Genomic DNA, 25005 nt, shown 5'->3' with positions numbered 1-25005 from the left:
TCGTTCGCCGCTATCCGTCACGCCGTGCGGCCCCCCCCCCCAGACCCCGTGCGCTGCCTGGCCAATCAGTGCCAGGCAGTGCTGAGGGGTGGTTCGGGACTCCCAATGACGTCCCGACGTCGGTGACGTCATCCCGCCTCGTCGCCATTCTTTGAACGGGATTTTCTGATCGGAGATCACCGAAGGCGATCGAAGCGGGTGGGGGGATGCCGCTGAGCAGCGGCTATCATGTAACGAGCCCTGGGCTCGCTACATGATATAATAAAAAAAAAAAACTGCTGCGCTGCCTCCTGGCGGATTTTTTTATACCGCCAGGAGGTTTAATCCAAGTACACAAAGATTAACTGTACAGTATTTCCCTGCAAGCTTTTCAAAACCAGTTTTGATCCAGTTCTGTATCATGCCTGAAGAAGAAAGTAAATAGTTTCGAAAGCTTGCAAGGAAATCTTGTACAGTTAATCATTGTGTACTTGGCTAGTCATTAACCACTTTACATGCTAACTACAGTATATTCACGTCATTGGAAGGGGCTCCTGAAAGCCACACGCCGTGAGTATAAGTTACCTCCATTAAATGAGCACAGCGCACGTGCCTAATTTCATTAACCCCCCTAACTATGCTAAGCGGGCATCGCAACCTGGGGGTCTGATACCCCCCAACCCTCTGCCTAATCCCCTGTAATTACATGCTGTGACCTAGTTCCTCCGGTGATCGGGTTTCCCTCCATACAGTACTACTGTCAGCCTCACTAAGCCGAATGGATCAGGTCCCAGCTTGATGACATGATCAAGCCAAGACCTGATCCATTTGGCATAGTGAGGCTGATAGCAGTACTGTATGAAGGCGAGCCTGATCACCGCAGAAACAGGGTTAGGTGAGAGATTGCTACATTGTAATGCTTCCCTGCGCTCATATATGCAGGGGGGGGCACCTGGAATTTGGGGGGGTGGGGTGTCACACCTGGCTATCGGGGGTGATAAAAGGACACACCCCTGGCTATCCATGGGGGGGGGGGATATAAAGGGACACAAACCGGGCTATTCAATGGGGGGGGGGTCTTATCTGGCCAACTATGTGTTGGGGGGGGGGGGTTACAGGCACATCTGGGTAACTGAGGCTTTGGGGGAAGTGGGGTTACAGAGGCACATCTAGCTAACTGTGGCTGGGGAGGGGTACTGAGGCACATCTGGGAAACAATGGGGAAGAGGGTGAATATAAAGGAGCACATCCGGCTAACGACGGGGTGGGGATAATAAAGAGGCACAGAAATTACAGTGAAAACCAGAAACAGAAAATGGAAAAAAATGCACCTTTATTTCCAAATAATATATTGTTGCCATACATTGTACTAGTAGTAGTAGTAATCTAGTAATATTTTAAATGTTTTAATAACCAGGACAAATGGGCAAATAAAATGTATGGGTTTAATCTACAGTAGCACTTTTTATTTTCAAACTATAATGGCTGAAGCCTGAGAAATAAATAATTCCCCCCCTTATTCCCTTTAACCATCTTAGCGGTATGGACGAGCTCAGCTCGTCCATCACCGCCGATGGCTGCCGCTCAGGCCCTGCTGGGCCGATTTTGTTCAAATAAAGAGCAGCACACGCAGCCGGCACTTTGCCAGCCGCGTGTGCTGCCCGATCGCCGCCGCTCTGCGGCGATTCGCCGCGAGCAGCGGCGAAAGAGGGTCCCCCCAGCCGCCTGAGCCCAGCGTAGCCGGAACAAAAAGTTCCGGCCAGCGCTAAGGGCTGGATCGGAGGCGGCTGACGTCAGGACGTCGGCTGACGTCCATGACGTCACTCCGCTCGTCGCTATGGCGACGATCTAAGCAAAACAAGGAAGGCCGCTCATTGCGGCCTTCCTTGTTTATTCTGGGCGCCGGAGGCGATCGGAAGAACGCCTCCGGAGCGCCCTCTAGTGGGCTTTCATGCAGCCAACTTTCAGTTGGCTGCATGAAATAGTTTTTTTTAAATTTAAAAAAAACCCTCCCGCAGCCGCCCTGGCGATCTTAATAGAACGCCAGGGTGGTTAAAAGGCTTACAAAATAGAATAATTCTTGGCAAAACGTATCACACAAAGAAAGCCTACAGGTCAACCTACAGGTCCTTTCACAGTATATGTGTGTGTGTGTGTGTGTGTGTGTTTTTTTTTTTAATTTCCTTTTCTCCCATTTACTTGACTCTTGGGTTTTTGGATTAGTTCCCACTAGACTGCTTATAAAAACTGGCATTTTGCATGGTAGAGTAGGACTCACCAGATTGGGGACACTTTGGCGCAGTTGGTGTGCTTAAGCTCGTTAAAGCGTAACCCAGAGCCCCTGTCACTGTTTTCCTGTTGTGTGCTGCAGCCCCTCTGTATTTATATATTTCTTATGGAGTCTGGGGACCTCCAGTGCTGTGTGCATGCTTTGCATAGAATTGCATAAAATTTGGTCTGTGCTGCTCATCCCTTGGTATTTATATATACACACACACACACACACACACACACACACACACACACACACACACACACACACACACACACACACACACACACACACACACACACACACACACACACACACACACACACACACACATTTCAAATCAAGCAACCAATGCAGCAAACATTTACATACTGTACATTTATCCAAAGATGAGAACATAGCGTATATCACATAGCATTAATCACATATGAAATGCAGCAAACATTTCCCCACTAGAGATGGCCCAACGGTTCGCCGGCAAACGGTTCCAGGCGAACTTTCGGGGTTCACGATCGTGGAGAACCGCGAACTTTACCGGAAGTTCGATTCGCCCCCATAGTGCATCATGCTTTCACCCTCTACATCACAGTCAGCAGGCACATTGTAGCCAATCAGGCTACACTCCCTCCTGGAGCCACTCCCCCCTTATAAAAGGCAGGCAGCGTCAGCCATTTTACTCACTCGTGTGCCTGCAGTAATTAGAGAAGGGAAAGCTGCTGCAGACTCTCATTAGAGTTGGGCCGAACGGTTCGCCTGCGAACGGTTCCATGCGAACTTCAGTGGTTCGCGTTCGTGTCCCGCAGGCGAACCTTTGCGGAAGTTCGGTTCGCCCCATAATGCACATGGAGGGTCAACTTTGACCCTCTACATCACAGTCAGCAGGCCCAGTGTAGCCAATTAGGCTACACTAGCCCCTGGAGCCCCACCCCCCCTTATATAAGGCAGGCAGCGGCGGCCATTACGGTCACTCGTGTGCTGCCTGCGTTAGTGAGAGTAGGGCGAGCTGCTGCAGACTGTCTCTCAGGGAAAGATTAGTTAGGCTTAACTTGTTCCTGTCTGGCTGCATACCTGTTCTGTGAACCCACCACTGCATACCTGTGCTGTGAACCCACCACTGCATACCTGTGCTGTGAACCCACCACTGCATACCTGTGCTGTGAACCCACCACTGCATACCTGTGCTGTGAACCCACCACTGCATACCTGTTCAGTGAACCCACCACTGCATACCTGTGCTGTGAACCCACCACTGCATACCTGTTCAGTGAACCTGCCACTGCATACCTGTTCTGTTCAGTGGACCCTCCACTGTATACCTGTTCATTGAACCCACCACTGCATACCTGTGCTGTGAACCCACCACTGCATACCTGTTCTGTGAACCCACCACTGCATACCTGTGCTGTGAACCCACCACTGCATACCTGTTCAGTGAACCTGCCACTGCATACCTGTTCTGTTCAGTGGACCCGCCACTGTATACCTGTTCATTGAACCCACCACTGCATACCTGTGCTGTGAACCCACCACTGCATACCTGTTCTGTGAACCCACCACTGCATACCTGTGCTGTGAACCCACCACTGCATACCTGTTCAGTGAACCTGCCACTGCATACCTGCAGGCCGCTTAACTACCTTCTCTGCCACCACCAACAGGGTCCGGGACTCCAGGCGGATTGCTGAATTTTTTAGGCCGCTGCTAGCAGCGGCCGCTGTAATAATTTTTCTGGTGCGTGTACATGACTGCCTAATTTTTCTGGCTGCACTGCGGGCAGCTGCAACAACAAAAGAAAAGGCATGTACATGCGCCCATTCCCCTTCGTGATCATTACCTTGCCGTGGTGAAGGGGCTTGCGTATCACAATGAAGCAATGACCGGCGCCTAGATGAGTGTCTCGGGGGGCACACCCACGATAATAAGGTTGTTGCCTCATTGTGGTCAGACCAAATTTGATCAGCTGGACAGTCACTGTTCTGTCATTCAGCTACATCAGCCAGGCAACCATATGGGCTGTAAAGCCACAAAAACCTGCACTCTCGCCATGGTGCGCACCAGTCCAGCACGGCCGTCACTACACAAACAGCTGTTTGCGGTGCGTTACACGGTGAGTTTGGTGTGTCAGTGTGAAGCAGTACCTTAATTACACTACCTGATTGATGTATACACATGCAAGATGTTTGAAAGCACTTTAGGCCTGTCATTTAGCATTCAATGTGATTTCTGCCCTTAAAACGCTGCTTTGCGTCAAATCCAGATTTTTCCCCGGGACTTTTGGCATGTATCCCACTCCGCCATGCCCCCCTCCAGGTGTTAGACCCCTTGAAACATCTTTTCCATCACTTTTGTGGCCAGCATAATTATTTTTTTTTTTCAAAGTTCGCATCCCCATTGAAGTCTATTGCGGTTCGCGAACTTTAACGCGAACCGAACCTTCCGCGGAAGTTCGCGAACCAGGTTCGCGAACCTAAAATCGGAGGTTCGGCCCAACTCTAACTCTTATAAGGAAAGATTAGTTAGGCTCATGTAGGCTTGTTAGCTTGCTCCTTGCTGATTCTTATTGCTAAAAAAAGCACCCCTCAACAACTCTTTTGAGAGCTAATCTTGTTCATGTGATCTATTTTTTTTGTGTTTGTGTGTCCCACTGACACTTGTGTTGCATAGACAGCCTTGGTAATTCCTACTGTGTGTGCCACTGCCAGGACCAGCACATTCAGTGACTACTACCTGTGTGTGTGGCAGGTGCACATTGTAATACCCATCACTGCATATACCTACCTACCTGTTGTTCACTGTGCACCCACCAACCTACGTGAGTGCATGCAGTGTCACTGTGCCTGTCCAGTACCTGTCTGTGTGTGACAGGTGCACATTGTAATACCCACTGCATATACCTACCTGTTGTTCACTGTGCACCCACCCACCTACGTGAGCGCACGCAGTGTCACTGTGCCTGTCCGGTACCTGTCTGGGCAAAAGCAGCACACAAAAGCAAAGCCACCCTCCTTCTCCTCTTCCTCCTGCAGGTGCAGCATCTTCAGCCGCTTTCTCCCTTGCACCTTCACAGCCACCCTCCTCCACTCCGCCATTGCCCTTGAGCGGTTCCTGCTCCTCTGTCCACAGCAGCCAGGTGTCCGTGAAGGAAATGTTTGAGCGGAAGAAGCCAATTTCTGCCAGTCGCCCCCTAGCCCGGGGTCTGACAGCTGGCTTGGCGGAACTGTTAGCTCGCCAGCTGTTACCATAACAGCTGGTGGACTCTAAGGCCTTCCGTAAATTTGTGGCCATTGGGACACCGCAGTGGAAGATACCAGGCCGCAATTATTTCTCTAAAAAGGTGATACCCAAACTGTACCATGAAGTTGAGAGGCAAGTGGTGTCATCTCTGGCACACAGCGTTGGGTCAAGGGTCCACCTGACCACAGATGCCTGGTCTGCCAAGCACGGTCAGGGCCGGTACATTACTTACATAGCCCATTGGGTCAACCTGGAGACAAGCAGGGAGTACGTGGCTGTGCAGCGGACCAACTTGTGACACCTCCACTGCTTGCAGGCAGGCCTCCTGCCCCCTCCTCTCCTCCTGCTACATCTTCTTCGCTGTCATCATCCTCCTCCTCCTTTGCTGAGTGGCAGTTCAACTCTACTGGAGCTGCGATCTCCTCTCCAGCTACACAACCCCATCTCCCCAGGGCCTATGCTGCATGCCAGGTACGACGGTGTCACGCCATCTTAGACATGTCTTGCCTCAAAGCGGAGAGTCACACTGGAGAAGCTCTTCTGGCTACTCTTAACAAACAGGTGGATCAGTGGCTGATCCCGCACCAGCTGCAGATCAGCAACATGGTGTGTGACAACGGCAGCAAACTCCTTTCCGCTTTGAATTTGGGAAAGCTGACACATGTACCCTGCATGGCACATGTTCTCAATCTAGTCATTCAAAGATTTGTGTCAAAGTACCCAGGCTTAGAGGACGTCCTGAAGCAGGCCAGAAAGTTGTGTCGGCATTTCTGGCGGTTTTACATGGCCATGGCACGCTTTGCGGACATTCAGCGGAGAAACAACTTGCCGGTGAGACGCTTGATATGTGATAGCCCGACTCGCTGGAATTTGACCCTGGTCATGTTCTCTCACCTGCTAGAACAGGAGAAAGCCGTCACCCAGTACCTGTACAATTACAGTATTACAGTATTACTGCTTGACGTTCCCGTGGTATTGTTCGTAGCTGGGGGGAGAAGGAGGACTTACTTGACGTCACTGAGGAAGAGCAAGAGGAGATGGATAGTACGTCTGGATTCAACTTTGTGCAGATGGCGTCTTTTATGCTGTCCATCCTGTTGAGGGGCCCCCGTATAAAAAACTCAAAGGGAATGAGCTGTACTGGGTGGCCACGCTACTAGACCCTTGGTATAGGCACAAAGTGGCAGACATGTTACCAACTCACCTGAAGGCAGAAAGGATGCTGCACATGAAGAACAAGCTGGCAAGTATGCTTTACAATGCGTTTAAAGGGAAGGTTCAGGGAGGGTAGTGAAAAAATCAAAATCAATTTCCACTTACCTGGGGCTTCCTCCAGCCTGTGGCAGGCAGGAGGTGCCCTCGCCGCCGCTCCACAGGCTCCTGGTGGTCTCCGGTGGCCGACCCGACCTGGCCAGGCCGGCTGCCAGGTCGGGCTCTTCTGCGCTCCAAGGCCCGGCACTTCTGCGTCCCACACGGGCGCGCTGACGTCATCGGACGTCCTCCGGGCTGTACTGCGCAGGCTCAGAACTACTGAATGGATAGCATTTCACTTGAATGGATGGCAGACTTGCCCTCCATAACAGATTCTTGTTAAAGGATTTAAAGTTGATTCATCTCATATACAGCAGGGCCTCGAAAGTCCTCTGGTATTGTTATTTTTGGGCACTACCTCGGGACGTGCATGCCATGCCTGCTGCCTTCCTTGGATGTGTGGTAGCCGTTCCTGCTCTTTTGCCCACAGCATGCCTGCTGCCTTCCTTGGATGTGTGGTGGTGGTAGCCGTTTCTTAGGCTCCCACTCCAGACCGGAATCGAACCAGGATACCCCGGCCATTACCCATGGTCACCATGCTACTGAGAAAGTACCATCCAAAGTTTCATACAGTTGAATGAATGGCAGACTTGCCCTCTATAACACATTCTCATTAAAGGCAAGTGGTGTCATCTGTGGCACACAGCGCTGGGACAAGGGTCCATCTGACTACAGATGCCTGGTCTGCAAAGCACGGTCAGGGCAGGTACAATACTTATAGAGCAAATGGGTCCTTACTTGGATGTGCGGTGGTGGTAGCCACTTCTCAGGCTCCCACTCCAGACCGGAATCGAACCTTGATTTCCCGGCCATTACCCATGGTCACTCACAATGGAAGACTTGCCCTCCATAACAGATTCTCATTGAAGGTACTGAACAGCAAACAGAACAAGTATTTTAAAAAAATAGATGTAAGCTTTAACAATGGTAGAGAAAGAACCATTGAAAGTTGATAAGGCAGTCAGACATTACCTGATATCACTGAGGAAGAGCAATCTCGCCATGGTGCACACTGCGCACTAGTCCAGCACGGCTGTCACAACACAAACAGCTGTTTGCGGTGCACTACACAGTGAGTTTGGTGTGTCAGTGTGAAGCAGTACTCTAATTACATTACCTGATTGATGTATACGCATGCAAGATGTTTTAAAGCACTTTAGGCCTGCAATTTAGCATTCAATGTGATTTCGGCCCTTAAAACGCTGCTTTGCGTCAAATCCAGATTTTTTCCCGGGACTTTTGGCATCTATCCCACTCCGCCATGCCCACCTCCAAGTGTTAGACCCCTTGAAACATCTTTTCCATCACTTTTGTGGCCAGCATAAGGGTTTCTAGTAGTTCGCCTCCCCATTGAAGTCTATTGCGGTTCTCGAAGGTTCTCGCGAATCGAACGTTTGGCGAAGGTTCGCGAACCGAAAATTGGAGGTTCGGGCCATCTCTATTCCCCACATATGAAATTAGTAATGTCTAAAAACCACATAAAACATATAACTTCACAGAGCATATGAGGACAGTCATTAAACAAAGCGTAGACATTTTTACTTAAGGTGCCCATGGCATGCATCCTTGGGTCCTAAAAGAATTAAGTTCAGTTATCGTAATCACGAATGGCCTTTAAATTGCTTACAAAACTTATTTTATGGTAAATGATGCATAAAGCATCATGTTTTTTTTTTAAAGAAAAACCGCAATGAAATATGTGTGGAGGTATAATTAAAAAAAAAAGTTTTGATGGAAAACATTTGTTTTCTGTATTTGTTTATTCTTCTTCACTGTCTTCTTCACCTTCTTCTTTTTCTTCTTCACCATCTTCTTCTTCACCACCTGGTTCTTCTTCTTCACCACCTGGTTCTTCTTCTTCTTCTTCACCATCTTCTTCTTCACCACCTGGTTCTTCTTCTTCTTCTTCTTCTTCTTCTTCTTCTTCTTCTTCTTCTTCTTCTTCTTCTTCTTCTTCTTCTTCTTCTTCACCATCTTCTTCTTCTTCACCATCTTCTTCTTCATTTTCTTGTTCTTATTCTTCCTCTTGTACTCAAGCTAATTTTTTTTTCTTTCCATTTTTTTTTATTTTTTTGCAACAGCATAGCTAAATTTGTGGCGTAATAGCTAGTGGCACATGGCAGCAGCGCATAATTCTGTGGACCCTGGCGGTGGGAGCACAGGCAGCAGGAGATTAAATGCAGCAGCAAGAGGAGGAGGAGTGACGTGTGGCAGCAGGCAATATAATAGGCCATGGCACCTAGCGGTGGTAACACCAAGAATACAGCAGGAGGTTCCAGATAGTGGTCGTGAAGCCCACATTGTGTCCAATACACAACTGGGACAGCACAGTTTTCAACCCAGACACCTCAGATTTTTTTACTACAAAATATAGCTATGGCATAAAAGCTAGTGGCGCATGGCAGCAGCACCTTATTCTGTGGACCCTGGCAGTGGGAGCGCAGACAGCAGGAGGTTAAAGCAGCTGGAGGAGGAGGAGGAGTGACGTGTGGCAGCATTCAATATAATAGGCCATGGCACCTAGTGGTGGTACCACGGCTTTAAATATAACACCAAGAATACAGCAGGAGGTTCCAGACAGCAGTCGTGAAGCCCACATTGTGTTCAACACACAACTGGGACAGCACAGTTTTCAACCCAGACACCTCATTTTTTACAACAAAATATAGCTATTGTAGTGGCGTAATAGCTAGTAGCGCATGGCAGCAGCACCTTATTCTGTGGACCCTGGTGGTGGGAGAACAGCAGGAGGTTAAATGCAGCAGCAGCAGGAGGAGGAGGAAGAGTGACGTGTGGCAGCAGGCAATATAATAGGCCATAGCACCTAGCAGTGGTACCATGGCTGTAATAAACATCAAAAATACAGCAGGAGGTTCCAGACAGTGGTTGTGAAGCCCACATTATGTCCAATACACAACTGGAACAGTACAGTTTTCAACCCAAGCACCTCAGAAATGTTTTTTGTCTTTTACAACAATAAACTGGTTGAACTCGATGGACGTATGTCTTTTTTCAACCAAAATAACTATGTAAATAGCTATGGTAGTGGCGTAATAGCTAGTGGCGCATGGCAGCAGTGCATAATTCTGTGGACCCTGGCAGTGGGAGCACAGACAGCAGGAGGTTACATGCAGCAGGAGGAGGAGAAGGAGTAACGTGTGGCAGCAGGCAATAATAGGCCATGGCACCTACGTGGTACCACGGCTGTAAATATAACACCGAGCAAACAGCAGGAGGTTCCAGACAGCGGACGTGAAGCCCACATTGTGTCCAATACACAACTGGGACAGCGCAGCATAGGCCATGGCACCTAGCGGTGGTACCACAGCACAAAAAAAATAAAAAAAAGTGGTCGTACAACCCCACAACTCGGACAGCACAGTTTGCATCCCAGACACCTCAGATTTTTTTTTTACACAAGAACAGAAGTAGCTATTTTGATATTTTGATGGTGTAATAGTTAGTGGCAGCAGTGTATAATTGAGTGGACCCTGGCGGGCTGGGAACACAGACATCAGGAGGTTAAATGCAGCAGCAGCAGGAGGAGTAACATACATGGCAGCAGGCAGCATAGGCCATGGCACCTAGCAGTGGTACCACAGCCCCTAAAAAAAACAGGCAAAATTAGCAGGAGACTGAAGCTTGGTGTACAAAAAACATTCCCAGCCACCTCATGTCCCCCTCTCGCCGACAGCAGGTGCCAGGAATGTGTCTTCAATCCAGGCCTGGTTGATCTTCACGAGAGTGCTTCTCGGTGACTACCCTCCGGCCGCACTGAAGCACCTCTCGGACAGCACGCTGGTAGGGGGGCAAGACAGGACTTCCAGGGCGTACTGCGCCAGCTCCCTCCAGATCTCCAAGTACTTAACCCAGTACTCCATGGGGTCCACAGGGGCCTCGGTGTCAAGTCCGCTGAAGGACCCCATGTAGTCTGCCACCATCTGGGTCAGGCGCTGGCTCTGACTTTGAGAGGAGGATGCTGCTGCAGGCACCCCCTCTCTCGGCAGCTCTACCGTCATCTAGAGTGCCTTAGTCAGAGACAGCAGGTCTCCTGGGTGCCTGCTTCTGCTGCTGCTGGCCACAGTCACCAGCTGCTGTGCTGGCTGGACAGGGACAGAGAGGGTGGAAGGCTGGGGGAAGGCTTCCTCCAATCACCGAATAAGGATCCGCTGCAACTCCCTTGTTCTGTGCTCAGGGTCTCCAGCAGGCAGGAACTGACCCACCTTCCCCTTCAGCCATGGGTCCAGGATCATGCTGATCCAGATGTCCTCCCGAGCATACATCTGGATCACCTGGGGTCCCTGCGCAGGCACCTCAGCATGTGCACTGCCATGGGGAACAGTTTAGACGCAGCAGAGACATCAGGGTCGTCGTTGGAACCCCGAGAGACGACATCGCTGTCCTCAGGGATGGTCGTAGTCAGCCAACTTCGCTATGCTGGAACTACGCGCATTTTTACGCAAATACGCTTCACAATCTATGGCTATGTAATCAGAAACTGCACTACGTTTGCATTCCACAGACTATGCGTTAAAATACGCAAGCTTCGCATAGTGCGAAGCGTAGTTAATGCGACCGTTTATGCCCTTATGCGGAAAAAATTCCGCAATAATCTGCTACCTATGTGCATATATAAACTAATATAAGCATACATTCCACCTTCCAATGCGGAATTGTATGCGTATAAAAGGGCAATAATATTTCTGCGCATGCGCAATGAACCATATAGATGCAGTTACCGCACGCGTAGTTGACTTCGCAATACATACGTCAACTACGCGTAGCGGGCGAAGCTTCGCATAGCGGGACTACGACTACGCGGAAATGCGTACGTGTAGTTCTTAAACTTCGCCTGCGAACTACGATGCGTAGTTGCGTACTATGACGCGTAGATTCGCGCTGGCGTAGTTTACGAGCAACCCTGACTGTCCTCTGTCCCCTGAGCCTCGTCCTGCCCTCTCCACCCTCTCACCACTGCAGCTGCACTCTCCTGTTCCACCTCAACATCAAGGTCAGGGATCTCCAACTCCTCCTCCACCAACTCAAAGTCCTCCTGTGAGGTGGACTGCACAGCCACCTGCTGATCCAGCCGGGTCAGGGCCTCCTCTCCCACTTCTATCAGATCAAGCAGGGTCCTGTCCAGCAGACAAACCATGGGCACCCACTCGCAGAGGGATGCCCGTTCCCAGCTCACCATGTTGGTTCCCTGCAAGAAGGGAGCCAACACCAAGCACACCTGCCCCCACTGTGCGTTAGTGAGGGCCTGGAAGTTAGTGGTCCCGGTCCGGAAACATTTGCGTCAATGATGTGTCAGCTGACGGCCCTCCTCTGCTCAAGCAGCCACTCCAACATCACCAGGGTTGAATTCTAGCGAGTTGGCACATCAGTGACAACCGGTATCGTGGCAGGCCCTCGTGCTGCTGCTGGTCGGCCAGGTTTGCTGATGCACTGGTGGAGCTGCGAAAATGGTGCACAATTTTCATTGCCGCTTCCAAAGGATTGTCCATCCCCTGGTAGGTGCGCAGGAACTTCTGCACCACCACCAGGTTCAGGACGTGGGCCAAACAGAGGACGGGAGTCAAGTGTCCCCTGTTGATGGCAGACAGCAGGTTGGCCGCATTTTCGGACACCACCAATCTGACTCTGAGGCCTCTGGGGGTCAGCCACCTCTGCTCCTGCTCCCTGAGGTGCAGAAGAACATTGTCTGCCATCAAATTTGTCTTCCCAAGGCTGACCATCTCCAGCAGTGCTTGGCAGTGGCAGGCCTTCATGCCGCTGCTGAGGCGGGGACGCTTGGCGGCGGGTGTGCTCGAGGAGGGACCTGGATCAGAGGAGCCTGATGCATCTCCCCTGACCCCATGGGGTGGCACCACCCACTGGGCTGCTGCTGTGTCTGATGATGGACTTGCTGCTGCTGCTTCCTCTCCCACTTCCACCAGGCTGACCCAGCTCGCTCACAAGCATGATCAAGCGAACGGGTGATGTTCGCCAATGCAAACTGGTGCAGTGCTGGGATCGCCGTGCAGGAGAAGTAGTGGCAGCTGGGGATTCGCCACTTCGGGATCCCATACTGCAGAAGTGCTCGTATGTCACTCCCCTCCTACACAAAGGAGTATGGCAAGAGCTGGGAGCACATGGCCCGGGCAAGCAACCTGTTCAGCATCTGGATGCGCCTGTGGCCGGGAGGCAGAGCCCTGGTCACACCGGGAAAGGACTCGCTGAGCAGGGTCTGGTGGTGTTTGCCTGCATGGGAGGATGAGGTGGCAACTGTGGAGGGAGCAGAGGAGGCCACTGAGGACTGGCTGCCCGAACCAGCCTCAATCATGGTGGGAGCAGGGCCGGATTACCGACCAGGCAACAAAAGCTTGGGGCCCCATTCAGAGTAAAAGGGGCCCCATCAGCACATAAACCCTCCCTCGCCATCCTGTCAGCGGTGGCTGGATGGTATAATGGTTAAAGGGACTCTGAGCAGTTCAGTAACTATGGAAAGATGCATATCATTTTAAAGCTCTCTTTCTCCTCTTTCCAATGATATATAAACCGCTGCCCAATGCCTTTTAGTTTTTGCTATTTTCGCAATCGAAATCGCGGCCACAGCAATTTCGATCGCGAAAATAGCGAAAACTAAAAGGCGTAGGGTGGCAGTTTATCTATCATTGGAGAGAGGAGAAAGAGAGCTTCAAAATGATATGCATCTTTCCATAGTTACATTGTATTACACAGGACGACTTTTCTCCAAAGTCGGCAGCTTGATTCAGCACAATGCAATGAAATATAAGGAACCCAGGGGGATATAATTACAAACATCATGCTGGTAGGTGTGAGGATGTAATTAATTAGTTGTGGGTATGCTTAAAGGCATACCCACAGGCACTGCTCGGAGTCCCTTTAAGGGCTCTGCCTCTGACACAGGAGACCAGGGTTTGAATCTCGGCTCTGCCTGTTCAGTAAGCTAGCACGTATTCAGTAGGAGACCTTAGGCAAGTCTCTCTAACACTGCTACTGCCTATTGGGCGCGTCCTAGTGGCTGCAGCTCTGGTGCTTTGAGTCCGCCAGGAGAAAAGCGTGATATAAATGTTATTTGTCTTGTCTTGTCAAATGATGCCGTGCACTGCTGATTGTCTTCAGAGCCAGGCTCTCCTCCTAGGTCCCCCTCCTGCTACTGTGCGCTCTGCCGCTGCCCACTCCTCCCTCCCTCCCCACAGGGAACCACAGCTGCAGCAAGAATGATAGCAGCAGATGGCAAACCCTCACTCACCTATCCATGATCCAAGCGATAGAGATCCCGCCATCTGAAACCCATCTGTCTCTTCTACAGTGCAACCGCTCGCTCTGATCTTCCTGATTCTCAGATCAGACAGGAAGTAGTAATAGTAGTAGCAACAGAGCGGCAGCACTCTAGAGGAGACAGATGGGCTCCAGATGACGGGACCTCTATTGCTTGAATCACAATAGGTGAATGTGAGTCATCTGGTGCTGTCATTCTCCCCTGCTGCAGCTGCCTTCTCTGCTGGACTATCGTATTCACTGGGATGGAGGCTGCATGGTGGCTGTCTAGTTTGGGAGGAAAGTGGTTGTTCAGTGGTGGCGGTGGTTATGTAATTCTGTCTGGGGAACAGCTTCCGGTTTGGCGGTGTCCAGAGCTTTCTGCTATTGCCAGGCTGGAGATGCAGGGGGAAAGTGCTGCTGCTGTGATATCTGGCGCCCTCTTCACAGGGGTGCCCCAGCCCCTGAGTGCAAATGTCCCAGCCATTCATCTCTCACTCTGCATTTTGCCGCTGCTATTCCCTGCATTGTGCACCCACAGAGGAAAGCGGGCTGTTGCCCATAGCAACCAGTAGCTTGGCTGCCCCGGTGTGTGCGGCATGTTGCTGTGCAGCTGCATCTCCTGATTCTATTACGACATGATGGGGGGGCCCAAATCAGTTACTTTGCTTAGGGCCCCATTTAGCCTTAATCCGGCTCTGGGCGGGAGTGACAGAATGCATGGGGGAGGGGGGAGCAGTGCGTTTCTGTGCTCCTGCTACTGATGCTGGATGAGCAGGAGGGCGGGATGCTGCTTCTGCTGCTGCTGCTGAAGGCTGTGCAGTGGGTCTCCTGCTATGACCACTGCCAGTGCCACTATCCTTCAACCTCTGAAACTCCTGGAAATCGTGATAATGCTTTGTCTGCAAGTGGGCCTTAAGGCATGTGGTACCCATCTTGGAAGGATCATGACCTCTGCTCAGGGGGTTCTGCAGCTGTTGCAAACTGCAAAGCTATCATCCAGAGTGGACACATGAAAAAACTGCCAGATTGGGCATGTTTGTCGGGCTATTTACTAAATTAAGGCGTGGTTATAAACCCGCTATGATGAGGTCACACAAGCTGTGACTAGAGATGGCCCGAACGGTTCGCATGCGAATGGTTCCAGGCGAACTTTCGGTTGTTCGCGTTCACAAGAGAAGGCGAACTTTTGCGGAAGTTCGATTAGCCCCATAGTGCGCCATTAGGGTCAACTTTAACCCTCTACATCACAGTTAGCAGGCACATTGTAGCCAATTAGGCTACACTCTCTCCTGGAGCCCCACCCCCCTTATATAATGCAGGCTCCGCCGGCCATTACACTCACTCATGTGCCTGCAATACTGAGAGAAGGGACAGTTGCTGGCAGACTCTCGTAGGGAAGGATTAGTTAGGCTGTTATAGGCTTGTTAGCTTGCTCCTGGCTGATTCTTATTGCTAAAATAGCACCCCACAACAGCTCTTTTGAGAGCTAATCTTGTTCTTGTCATCTATTTTTTTTTCTGTGTGTCACTCACTGACACTTGTGTTGCATAGACAGCCTTGCTAATTCATACTGTGTGTGTGCCACTGCCAGCCAGGCCCAGCACATTCAGTGACTACCTGTGTGACAGGTGCATATTGTAATACCCAGTACTGCTTATACCTAGTACCTGTTGTGTTTAGTGAACCCACCTCATCACTGCATATACCTACCTTTTGTGTTAAGTAAACCCACCTCATCACTGCATATACCTACCTTTTGTGTGGAGTGAACCCACCTCATCACAGCATATACTTAGCTGTTGTGTTCAGTGAACCCATCTCATCACTGCATATACCTACCTTTTGTGTTGAGTGAACCCACCTCATCACTGCATATACCTACCTTTTGTGTTGAGTGAAACCACCTCACTGCATATACCTACCTTTTGTGTTGAGTGAACCCACCCCATCACTGCATATACCTACCTTTTGTGTTGAGTGAACCCACCTCATCACAGCATATACCTAGATGTTGTGTTCAGTGAACCCACCTCATCACAGCATATACCTAGCTGTTGTGTTCAGTGAACCCACCTCACTGCATATATATCTCATGGTGATGTCGGACATGCGGACATTCTTTAGTCCTAAGCACTTCCGGATCCACCCTACACCAACGCCTGGACCGGCAAGTAGCCAACTACCTGGCCTTAAGTGTGGATGTAGACACTCTGAGCAGCGATGAACCCTTGGACTACTGGGTGCGCAGGCTTGACCTGTGGCCAGAGCTGTCCTAATTTGCCATCCAACTTCTGTCTTGCCCTGCCTCAAGCGACCTGTCAGAAAGAACGTTCAGCGCAGCTTTAGGCATTGTCACTGAGAAGAAAAGTCGCCTAAGTCACAAAAGTGTTCAGTACCTCACCTTTATCAAAATGAATGAGGCATGGATCCCAGAGGGCTACTGCCCGCCCGAAGACTAAGTCAGTCCCCACACAGCGCATCTCTGCCTGCACGCCGCTTGCCTTCTCCGCCACCACCAACAGGGTCCAGGACTCCAGGCGGATTCCTGAATTTTTAAGGCCGCTGCTAGCAGTGGCCACTATACAAATTTTTCTGGTGCGTGTACATTCCTTCCTAATTTTTCTGGCTGCAGTGCAGCTGCAACAAAAAACAAAAGGCATGTACATCTGCCCATTCCCCTTCGTGATCATTACCTTGCCGTGGTGAAGGGGCTTGCGTATCACAATGAAGCAATGACCACCGGCTATATGAGTGTGTCGGGAAGGGTGGCACACCAAAGATAATAAGGTCGTTGCTTCATTGTGGACAGACCAAATTTGATCAGCTGGACAGTCACTGTTGTTCTATCACTGAGCTACCACCACCCGGCTACCATATGGGCTTGAATACCACCACAGCCTGCACTCTGGCCATGGTGCGCACCAGTCCAGCACGGCCATCACTACGCAAACAGCTGTTTGCGGTGCGTTACACAGTGAGTTTGGTGTGTCAGTGTGAAGCAGTACTCTAATTACACTCCCTGATTGATGTATACACATGCAAGATGTTTGAAAGCACTTTAGGCCTGCAATTTAGCATTCAATGTGATTTCTGCCCTTAAAACGCTGCTTTGCGTCAAATTCAGATTTTTCCCCAGGACTTTTTGCGTCTATCCCACTCATCCATGCCCCCCTCCAGGTGTTAGACCGCTTGAAACATCTTTTCCATCACTTTTGTGGCCAGCATGAATGTTTCTAGTTTTCAAAGTTCGCATCCCCATTGAAGTCTATTGCGGTTCGCGGAAGTTCGCGTGAACCGAACCTTTTGCGGTAGTTCGCGAACCTAAAATCGGAGGTTAGGGCCATCTCTAGCTGTGACTATGTTATCAAAATAACTTAAGACCCTTTTTAAAGTAGGAGGGCTCACAAGTTAGTTTGATCTCTGATATACAGATATGCCCGCTTTATGAGTCCTTTTTCCGAACGATTCCTATTATACTGGTACAAATATGAAAGAATGCAACAAACCAATAAAAATATAAAAATAATTTATTACATAAATATATTAATTACAGAAGATGTGATCAAGTTGTCTTTCAGATAAAAGGTAACAACACTTCAGGTGGTAAGCTTACTTGTAAAACAGTTAATCCACAGTTCTGGTTTCAAATCAAACAATGCTTGCAAGACAATAGGCTTGGTATCAAAAGCTTCAAGCCTATCTAGTCAGATAATATTGAACAATAGACTCAATACAAAAACTACACAGCATATACCATGAGTCATAACTATCGATAGACTGGACAGGGCGTGTCAATGATGCAGTGTACCATAGGATTTATGGATACAAGATGGCAGACCTAATAACAGTCTATTTACCCGATAACAAAATGGCTCTATCAAAAGCAAAATGGCGCTATCAAAAACAAAATGGTGGACTATAACAGATTCAGGATGACGGAGTGGATATAACAACTGGGCGTTGTCCCACAAGTAAAATCAGTATGCAATTTATTATCTAGCAGTAATACCATCTCTATCAGCATTTTAACATCTGCTGGTCTATATTACTATACAGAGCAAGAGGGTAACAATATATATTTTTGGAATGAGATATCTAATGAGTCTTCATAAACTTCGCTAGGCGTGGCCTGAATATGATATACGAAACACCAATGTTTGAGAAAAATAACTTGGCAGATCTTCTAGATATGATGTAGATTAATGATGTTGATCCAGGGATTTTATCTGATTGCCATCTGGAGTCGGGAGGACATTTTTCCCTTTTGGGGCTAATTGGACCATGCCTTGTAAGGGTTTTTCGCCTTCCTCTGGATTAGAGATGTGGCGAACGGTTCGCCGGGCGAACATCTCTGGGGGGTTTACTACTTCCGTTCCGGGTCACTCTGACCCGGAGTAGTACGCCTGCGCTGCCCGGCGGAGCGCATCCTAGATCGCCCTCCTGTTGCCGGGCACTCTCTGCGCATGAGCGTGATGTCGTTCATGACGTCATGCACATGCGCAGAAAGTGCCCGGCAACAGGAGCGCGATCTAGGACGTGCTCCGCCGGGCAGCGCAGGCGTACTACTCCGGGTCAGAGCGACCCGGAAGTAGTAAACCCCCCAGGGATTCAGAGATGTTCGCCGGCGAACGGTTCAGGAACCGTTCGCCACATCTCTACTCTGGAACAACAGGGATATGTGAGGGAGCAGGCTGGTGATGTAGTTTGTTCTCTGGTTGAACTCGATGGACGTATGTCTTTTTCAACCCAAATAACTATGTAACTATGTAACTAGTATTTATCTCTAAAATGAACTATACAATGTTACAGTAAGCTATCAATGAATATTGGATTATATCTAATAATCTATAGGGAGATAAGTTCTCCGTAAGTCAATTTCTTGCTAATGCAGGGGATTCTCCCAGCGTGCGCTCTGTGAGAATCAACCTTTTTGCAATGATTATGACTATCAACTAATAAAAGTCGCTTTAACAATTGTATATTCAGATAGCTGTACTGTACATAATTAAATATATATAATCACATTCAGTATAGTCACCAAGATGGTTTCCAAGATGGCGTCTAGGGCGTGTCCCTTGGAATGAGATCCATGAGTGTGGATTGGTCTTTGATGATTCTGAGGTCCTCTCTCAGATGTACTCCCCTGTGCTGAGTCACTTCTCTATTCTTATACCCATCATTATCTATAATATCTGCCTTCAGGCTTACTGGGAACCAGTCAGCAGATAATGGGATGTGACAATGATTATCCTTTAGCTAATCACAAGATAGTGGGAGTGTTTATGCAAATTAGTTTTTTTTTAAAAACCTGTAGCAATCCATGACCAGTAGATGGCACTCTAAGCTCATTTATAATGTATGCTGTCATATGGATATTTGACACTTGGGGCATGTTCTTATTAATTATAGCCCACAGTGAATTAATCAATGCTGTGATATAAATTCCCTGTTCTATGGATAGCTGATCCTAATTGGATCACTGGTTATTATTTAGTATACAGTGACCATTTCTCCCATAATCAAGATAGATCTAATATTATCTGAAAATTATAGTGACATATTTAAAATTGCAATGGATCTCGCTTTATAAAATTTTAGCAGAGTTTTTAATATATATATCCACCCATTAATATGATTGTGTATAACAGGTAAATGTATATTTCTAACTATTAACATAACCATGTATAAAAGAGTTTAAGTTTATATACTTTTACATAACATTCTGCACACATTTGTTCATAGAATTTTGATATTAATATATATAAACCTTCATAATTGGTCTAGCCATAAGAAAAATAAAGGTAACATATAAAACGCCATAACTTTTTAGATATCACTCATTATTAATTGATATGCAATAATACATATATGTGCTGTCTGAACTATCCTTAAGCCGCATCTACACGAGTAGATGCGGCCGCGATGCTCCTTATCAATCGAGCCGCTAATGCGGCTCGATTGATAAGATCCGACAGGACGGATCTCCGCACCGCCGATTTCCTGCTCGCTCCCCGCAAGGGGACAATGGCAGGGAATCGAGCGGAAGATAAGCGGCGCCGGCGGGGATGAGCGGGCACGAGCGGGGAATCGAATGCGGCGCACGCGGACGCGGTGGGCACTCGGAAGAGGCGATCCGGCGGCTAATCGAACCGCCGGATCGCAGCCTCATCTACCCGTGTAGATGAGGCTTTATGTCTTTCCCAATTTGTACCTTGTACCTAGATTGGATTATTCGTTAACTACAATGATCTGGTTTGCTCATCTGACCTTGTCTTCTCTTGAAGATGAGGACATTTGACTTTAATTGGATTAAGGGGTATTCATTTAATACAGAAGGGTTTGAGCAATTGCTGGTCCATTCACTAGTTAAAGTGGATCCGAGGTGAACTTTTACTCATTGCATAATTGTGTTCCTTTCCTATTGTTTATAGGGCATTCCTCAAGCCAAATACTTTTTTGTTTTTGTTTTAATACTCTAATTCCCTATAAACTAAATAAACCACGCCCACAGGTTTTCAGAGAGCCTTGGCAGTAGCAAGGGCTCATGGGAGCTCAGTCTGGGCAGGAGGAGGAGGAGGAGGTGTTGCTAGCCATTGATTTCAGAGGCAGAGGGAAGGAGGGAGGAGGGGGGATTAGTTTTTTTTCACAGGCTTAGTGATCAAGATACAGATAAGCCTGCCTCTGTATAATGTTTACAAACAACATGGCTGCTGTCATTGTATCACATGAAGAAATTATTATTTTCTATTAAAGCTGTTTGCAGCTATATTTTCTGTGTAAACTATCTAAACTTTAGATAAGATATATAGACAAGTTACTTGTTATAGTTAGTTTTTCATCTCGGATCCGCTTTAAGGCTGTCTCTTTTCTATTCAAAGTATGTTTGTTTGTGCTTGTACAACTGTAAACATTCCAGAATAGCTGACTGCTTGCTATCTAATATCTAACCTTCTTGAGGGACACAGACTATTCAACATTACATCGCTATATTAAAATAGGCTATTCATTTATTAATAAAAAGGAAAATCATATCCATTACTAATCAATACACCTCTATTAACCTATAATAATTATACATCAAAAAGTCTTTGTCTTCTGTACCTAAAGAAGGAAAATATTAGATTTATTTTTATTCAAATCTATAAATCGCCATATTAAAAATCCTGACAATTTGAACTTGAATTACGTCTTGAAGGGGGTGCTTTTCTCCCTCTGGTTGGGGGTTGACTGGTGCGGGTGCCGGTGGTGGTAGCAGCTGAAGCAGCAAGCTGTGGCTCCTGCCTTCCACGCCCACTGCTGCCCCTGCCTCTGGCCGCCATGCTGCTGCGCCTCTGTGCCAGACCCTCCTCCTCCGAGCTGCCTTCACCCAACTGTGGCACATAGGGGATGGTCCCGCACCCCATCATCATCATCATCCTCCCCAAACAGCTTCTCTGAGCCCCACAACCACCTCTTCTGCCCCAACATCCCCTGGATCAGGCCCCTCCGCTCCTCATCATCAAAATCAGGTTGTTGTTTGCAGACAACAACCTCCTCCATCTCACACTCCTCCTCGCCTGTCCCCATCATTTCCTCCTCAAACTCTGCCACAACAGCCCTCAAGTTGCTCGCAGTCTTTGGGGTAAACAGCGAGCTCAGTGAGGGCAGGCTGGCCGCTGGGGTCGACCTGACCTCAAGAGGTGGTGGTGGGCAGCTGCTGCTGCTGCGGACCTGAGTGCTGGTGGTGGCACTGGTCTCGCTGGAGGTCTGGCTGGAACCAGTGGCCTGCTGCTCCGCTATCAGTTCCACGACAGCCTGTGCCTGACTCTCCTTAATGGGCCAGTGACAACGACCCACGGCAAAGATGGGTGCAAAATGCTGCTGCACCTCTGGAGCAGAGGTGAAGCAGCAGCATGTTGCGCCTATCTTTTCCGTGATTGGTCAGCCGCCTGCCACTGGCCGCACAGTTGAGGAGGAGCGAGCGGCAATGGCGCTGCCTCTCCTGGTGATGCCTCTACCTCTGCCAGACTGTGCACAATATTTCCAAAAAAAGTATATATATATATATATATATATATATATATATATATATATAGTGGGTTGCAAAAGTATTCGGCACCCTTGAAATTTTCCACATTTTGTCACATTACTGCCACAAACATTCATCAATTTTATTGGAATTCCACGTTAAAGACCAATACAAAGTGGTGTACATGTGAGAAGTGGATCGAAAATCATACATCATTCCAAACATTTTTTACAAATAAATAACTGCAAAGTGGGGTGTGCGTAATTATTCGGCCCCCTGAGTCAATACTTTGTAGAACCACCTTTTGCTGCAATTACAGCTGCCAGTCTTTTAGGGTATGTCTCTACCAGCTTTGCACATCTAGAGACTGAAATCCTTGCCCATTCTTCTTTGCAAAACAGCTCCAGCTCAATCAGATTAGATGGACAGCGTTTGTGAACAGCAGTTTTCAGATCTTGCCACAGATTCTCGATTGGATTTAGATCTGGACTTTGACTGGGCCATTTTAACACATAGATATGTTTTGTTTTAAACCATTCCATTGCTGCCCTGGCTTTATGTTTAGGGTCATTGTCCTGCTGGAAGGCGAACCTCCGCCCCAGTCTCAAGTCTTTTGCAGTCTCCAAGAGGTTTTCTTCCAAGTTTGCCCTGTATTTGGCTCCATCCATCTTCCCATCAACTCTGACCAGCTTCCCTGTCCCTGCTGAAGAGATGCACCCCCCGAGCATGATGCTGCCACCACCATATTTGATAGTGAGGATGGTGTGTTCAGAGTGATGTGCACTGTAGATCTCTGCAGCTCGTCCAGAGTCACCATGGGCCTCTTGACTGCATTTCTGATCAGCGCTCTCCTTGTTCGGCCTGTGAGTTTAGGTGGATGGCCTTGTCTTGGTAGGTTTACAGTTGTGCCATACTCCTTCCATTTCTGAATGATCGCTTGAACAGTGCTCCGTGGGATGTTCAAGGCTTTGGAAATCTTTTTGTAGCCTAAGCCTGCTTTAAATTTCTCAATAACTTGATCCCTGACCTGTCTTGTGTGTTCTTTGGACTTCACGGTGTTGTTGCTCCCAATATTCTCTAAGACAACCTCTGAGGCCCTCACAGAGCAGCTGTATTTGTACTGACATTAGATTACACACAGGTGCACTCTATTTAGTCATTAGCACTCATCAGGCAATGTCTATAGGCAACTGACTGCACTCAGATCAAAGGGGGCCGAATAATTATGCACACACCACTTTGCAGTTATTTATTTATAAAAAATGGTTGGAATCATGTATGATTTTCGTTCCACTTCTCATGTGTACACCACTTTGTGTTGGTCTTTCATGTGGAATTCCAATAAAATTGATTCATGTTTGTAGCAGTAATATGACAAAATGTGGAAAACTTCAAGGGGGCCGAATACTTTTGCAAGTGCAAGAAAGGGTGTAAACTTTAATATAGAGGGGTGGTTGGTGCCAAAAAAATTGTAAGGGTTTTTTTTTACTAAGTGAATAACAAGTCACGACTCATGAACGATGACAGGTAAACGGTCAGTGACAGTGAATGAACTACAAGCACAACACTTTACTGGGAAAAGAGTGACAGACAGTCAGTGACACTAGGACTGTCTGTCACACTTACAAAATACTGGCAGCAGTCAGAAACACAGATGCTGCCTGGCTGGAGTAGTGTACTAAATATACAACTAGCAGCAGTAGTCGATAACTAACACGAGTGACAGACAGCGACACTAAAAGACTGTCACTAGAGATGGCCCGAACGGTTCGCCGGTGAACGGTTCCTGGCGAACTTCTGGGGTTCGTGATTGCGGAGAACCACAAACTTTTCCGGAAGTTCGGTTCACCCCCATAGTGCATCATGAGGGTTAACTTTGACCCTCTACATCACAGTCAGCAGGCACATTGTAGCCAATCAGGCTACACTCCCTCCTGGAGCCACTCCCCCCCTTCACTGCATATACCTACCTGTTGTTCACAGTGCACCCACTGACTTACATGAGCGCACGTAGTGTCACTGTGCCTGTCCGGTATCTGTCTGTGTGTGACAGGTGCACATTGTAATAACCATCACTGCATATACCTAAATATTCTCTGAAGAAGCGGTTGTATCCGGGAAACGACTGGAAGATCCACCCCTCCCCTTGCCTAATTTTGTACTTGTACCTGTATCTGTCCTATTAAATTCACTGGTAGCAGACGTCCTGGTGCCCCGCGCTTTTGTACTTCTACTATTGTCATTGTGAATTGCTGCTGTTGGTGCACATCACGATCCCAGGGGACAGTTTGCTGGGAGCCACCCTTGAGTGCCAGCCCCCCTCCTGCTATCCTTTCCTTCACAAGGAAAATATTAGACTTATTTTTATTCAGATCTATAAATCGCCATATTAGAAATCCTGACACATCCCCCTTTGCTTCTGAAATGTTCCTTTTAATTGTGGACATTTCGGAAGGAACAATAAGGATTTTAAAAAGTTTTTCATTTGCTTCATTCCTGTGGGAACGCGTTGCGCACAAAACTTTACACATCGAATTTGTAATCCAATTATGACGAGAAATGGACTTTAAAACATTTTCTTCATCATGTTGAAGTTTATGCTGATCTAATTGATGAGATTCTAGTTGATTCAAAAGTTTCTTCATGAATTTCATTCAAAGTAAAAACAAACAAAGTTCCATCTTCATGTGGATACTTCGCAAATTAAAACTTTCAAGAAATTACTCATGTGTTTCGATGCATAAAGAAAGATATAAAACTGGCAAATGATACTCTGGCTGTAACAAACATGTTTCCTCTTGCTGCAAAGGTAGCAAACAGCAACTGTAACAGTGATGAACTGCTTTGGCTCAAACAAAAGGATTTTTCCCATGCAAGGTTTTCCAAGTTTGCTCCAAGATTTGTGTAACACACTCCTGTAAGTACCCAATGT

The sequence above is a fragment of the Hyperolius riggenbachi genome, chromosome 3, assembly GCF_040937935.1.
Source record: "Hyperolius riggenbachi isolate aHypRig1 chromosome 3, aHypRig1.pri, whole genome shotgun sequence".
Lineage (NCBI taxonomy): Eukaryota > Metazoa > Chordata > Amphibia > Anura > Hyperoliidae > Hyperolius > Hyperolius riggenbachi.
The sequence above is the reverse complement of the archived record's forward strand: the minus strand, read 5'-3'. Positions refer to the sequence as shown.